This window comes from Galeopterus variegatus, unplaced genomic scaffold (genome assembly GCF_000696425.1).
Source record: "Galeopterus variegatus unplaced genomic scaffold, G_variegatus-3.0.2 Scaffold2793, whole genome shotgun sequence".
Taxonomy (NCBI): domain Eukaryota; kingdom Metazoa; phylum Chordata; class Mammalia; order Dermoptera; family Cynocephalidae; genus Galeopterus; species Galeopterus variegatus.
The window spans coordinates 101181-105680 of NW_007728904.1; positions in this window are offsets into that span (position 1 = coordinate 101181).

The following is a 4500-nucleotide window of genomic DNA, read 5'->3' on the forward strand; positions in this document are numbered from 1 at the left end:
AGTGGAATAAAAATGTATGGGGTATTTGGGGAAGAGTATTGAGTAGACAAAAAATAGTGAAAACAGGATAAAGCCTCACACAGTTCAGCATTGCTAGAGCATAATGTGGAGAGAAGGGGGAGCAGAAAATGAAAAAGACGTGGGTAAGTCTGACTCACGAAGCAGCAAAGAAGCTGTATTTTGTCTTGAAGGTGTTGACTAATAATCGGTTTAAATCAGGGGAATGACACACCCATTTCCTTCTTTTTGTACATTCACATTCGGCAGATGTGGGCATAATATGTTTGAAGAGAGGAACGTCGGGAGACAGAGGTGTCAACTTAGATGTCTGAAGTCTAGAAACAGGAGACCAGGTGGGGAAAAATCACTCGGATGTAAAACGAAAGACTTGAAAACTGATTGGCTAGGGGTTGAGGGAAGGCAGGCCTGTAAGATCAATCCCTGTTTTCCTTTAGGCCATTATGAGGGTGATTTTATGACATGGAGAATATACAATTTCAGTTTTGAATGTCTTGAGTTGAATTGTCCTAAGACATCTTTTGAATCTGATTTTCACTCCTGGGAAGTTAATGTTTCAAAAAGTTAAAGAGTATAGATTTCCAATATGAGTCTAAGTTATAAAATAATCTCTAAGGTATTTATTTCAGGAAAAGGCTTATCTGTATTCTATTTGCAGAAAATATGTCCAACATTAACTGCAAATTCAACTAAGCCTTTAACTAAGCAACCACTGCTGGTTTTTAAATGCAAAATCTCAGCTTATATAGGTTATAACTGAAGATGTTTTGTTATGAGCAAATCAGTGATTGGAAGAATGAATATTTAATTTTATTTAATTATAATTAATTTAAATTTAAATAGACATATGGCTAGTATCTACTAAATTGAACAATGCAAGTTTAGAGAAAAAAAGTCAATAGTCATATCAATAACTGAATGCCACATGCCAAAAATGTTAATTTGTTTTAGCAAAAGGAGTACATTAGGAGTAGTAATTGGAAGCACCACCTGAACCAAATCGTGTTAATTCACTGTCATTCTCCTTGAACCATCTCATCTCTGGACCAAACACGTAGGGGAGTTAATTGTGAATCTGCTAAGAACCATTATCCTTTCATATTTTAAGATTTTGATGTTGACACTAATTTGTGAAATCCCTCCTGTGGTGTGACATTGCATTTTATTTGCTATTTTGTTAGAAAGTGAGTGTTCCAGCCCTTGATTTAAAATTATGTTTCTCCCTTCTATGTTGAGCATTCAGAATCTGTTCTCTTATATTTCCACAGGGTTTTGTTAATATAAACTAACAAAAATTGTACTTATTTTTGCAAGATTTCTCATCCCATGCTTGAGTCTGTACTTGACCTCATTTGAATTTATGCTTGAATATGCTGCTATCTAATACACACATCCTTGCAAGGCAAAAATACAATTCTCAAGCCAGGAAAGACTTGTCTTATTTCAGGATGTCTGCTTTTGCACAGAAGGAACTGGATGGTGTTTAGGGACTAGGGTATTTGGAGTTGAACCCTCTCAGATCTTTCCATTGTTAACATTCGTTCCTAAGCAAAGATGCAGGGCTATGGCAAGATAGGCAATTACTACTATAACTTAGCAGTCTTCGAGATCAAATTCTCTCTGATATTTAGTTTTTACCTAATTATTAAGATAGTTGGATATTGCTTTAAGAATAGAAGAGAAAACTGGTTCTCTGACCATGCCTTGAGCATATTAAGGCTTCAGATGGTCATTTATTCTTCTGTGATCTTTTCCTTAATATCTTCATTGCAGTTAGAAGCAGCCAATATTTCCCACCATTCTTGAATGCATCAATCCAAACACATGGTACAAAGGTACAAAACTGGGCCAGTTAAAGCTGTGCTTTCAATGAGCATTTTATTACAGATGACCTATTCCTAATCAAGTTATATCCAGATCCTTTTTGTCTTCAAAAATGACTAGATCAAATAGTTTACTGCAAATCTCTATCCTGTAAGATCTGTTAGCTGCAGTGATGTTTGGAATAATTATTGAAACATAAAAACACAGTTGCAGATACAGAAATTGTTTTAACTAATTTTAGCAGAGTAGTGTTTAATACCAGGAATAAAGTACATGCACAATTATTGGAAATGATGGTGGAGTATCTTGGCTGAGCTTAAAAAAAAAATGAATACTAAAATGGAACTTCTTCCAGAAGTGTTTCCCTTATGTTCTCTATTAAGAGTTTTATTTTTTCAGGCCTTATATTTAAGTTTTTAATCCATTTTGAGTTGATTTTGGCATATGTCAAGAGGTACAGGTTTAGTTTCATTCTTCTGCATACGGATGTCTAGTTCTCCAAGCACCATTTATTGAAGAGGCAATCTTTTCCCTATTGTATGTTCTTGGTGCCTTTGTCAAAGATCAGTTGGCTGTAAGTATGCAGGATGATTTCTGGGTTCTCTATTCTGTTTCATTAGTCAATCTGTCTGTTTTTATGCCAGTACCATGCTGTTTTGCTTACTATAGCTTTGCAGTATAATTTGAAGTTAGGGAGTGTTAAGCCTCTGGCTTTTTTTTTTTTTTTTGCTCATGATTGTTTTGGCTATTCAAGGTCTTTTGCTGTTGCAAATAAATTTTAGGATTGTTTTTTCTATTTCTGTGAAGAATGTCATTGGTATTTTGATGGAGATTGCATTGAATCTATAGATTGCTTTGGGATGTATGGACATTTTCGAAATATTTATTCTTCCAAACCAAGAGCATGGAATGTCTTTCCATCTCTTTATGCCCTCTTTAATTTCTTTCAGCAGTTATTTGTAGTTCTCATAGCAACCTTTAAACTCCTTGTTTAAATTAATTTCTAGGTGGTTTATTTTTTTTTTGCTGACTATTGTGAACAGGCTTTCTTTTTTGATTCCATTTGCTGGTAGCCCATTAACTGGGCAAAGACTTTATGAATATGACCTCAAAAGCACAGGCAACAATAGAAAAAAATAACAAATGGGATTATATCAATCTAAAAAGTTTCTGCACAGCAAAAGAAACAATTAACAGAGCAAAAATACAACCTACAGAATGGGAGAAAAAACTTGCAACTATGCATCTGACAAGGGATTAATATCCAGAATATGCAAGGAACTCAACTGAACAGTAAAACAACAAGTAACCCAATTAAAGAATTGGCAAAGGAGCTGAGCAGGCATTTCTCAAAGGAAGATATACAAATGGACAACAGACACAAATAAGCAAGAATCACAATAATATATGGAACTTTCAAAAGCAGGGAAGAAAACAGGCCACTGGAGGTGGGAAAGGGGGAGGGGAAAGGAGGTTTAGGGAGAAACTGGTAAAGACTACAAAAAATGATTACACTGTGTAAACTTGAATGTAATAATTATCCTGTTTTGAGCATCACATATTGCAAATAGGAATTGACATTCAATCTGTGGGTGTATCCCACAGCTATGTACAATCAATCATGTTTTAAGAAGTCAAAAATAAATTTTAAAGTATTTCATTAAAATTTTAAAAAATGGACCTTCTACCTCTACCAAAATCAGAAGGCTGTTGCATTAATTCTGCCTCTAGAGTCATCTTTGTGATGATTTTATTCTGCTATCATGAATCATGTCTGAGCCTGTATAGTCATGGAGCCATCAGTTAGGATTCTAACTTCCTAATCCCCAAATCATTGGTTCTGGAAACAACATTTGCCATAAATTTCAAAATGAGAAGATTTTATTTTTCTTCCGAACCTGCCACTCCATAAGTGTCTCCTGGTGATACAAGGCATCTCCATTCTTCCAGTGGCAGGAGTCATCTTCCAGTGCTTAGTGTCATCTTTGAATCTTCCATTTATCTCTCTTCCTAAATCCAGTCCATCTGTAGTTCCTCTTGGCCCTTTCTTTTAAATGTGTCCGTGTTCTCACCACTTCCCATCACCCACACTCTCAGCATTCTAATCTAAGTTGCCACTTTTTTCTCTGGATTGCTGTAGCCTCCTAACTTGTTTTTCTGGTTCTTTCTGTTACCTGTTTACTGTATTCACTACAATGCACCAGAAAGAGACCTTTGAATAATAAATATGATCAGGTTATCTCCTGCTGATGCTATCTAATGTACTTCTACCACATTTAAAATTAACTTGAAAAAATACTATAATTGACAAGATGCTACATACTCTTTTCCAGCATGGCCTGGTTCAAAGATATCTCTGACTGGTCTTTTACTGTGCTGCATTGGAGAGCCATACTCACATTTCTTCTTTTGCTCAAAGATTCTTCACTCATACATTTCTCAATTTCTCTTTTATTCACAGGTAACTCTTTCCTCATATGGTGCATTCCTCACTTTCTTTGAGTTATTCTAAAAAAAAAAAATTCCTTTATTTTCTATCTAAAAATAATAGCCTTAATCATTTAACCCATTATACACCTCTATTGTGCCTACAATTTCTGTTCTTTGCAATATTATTATTTGTTAATTCATTAATTTACTTATTTGTTATTTTATTTT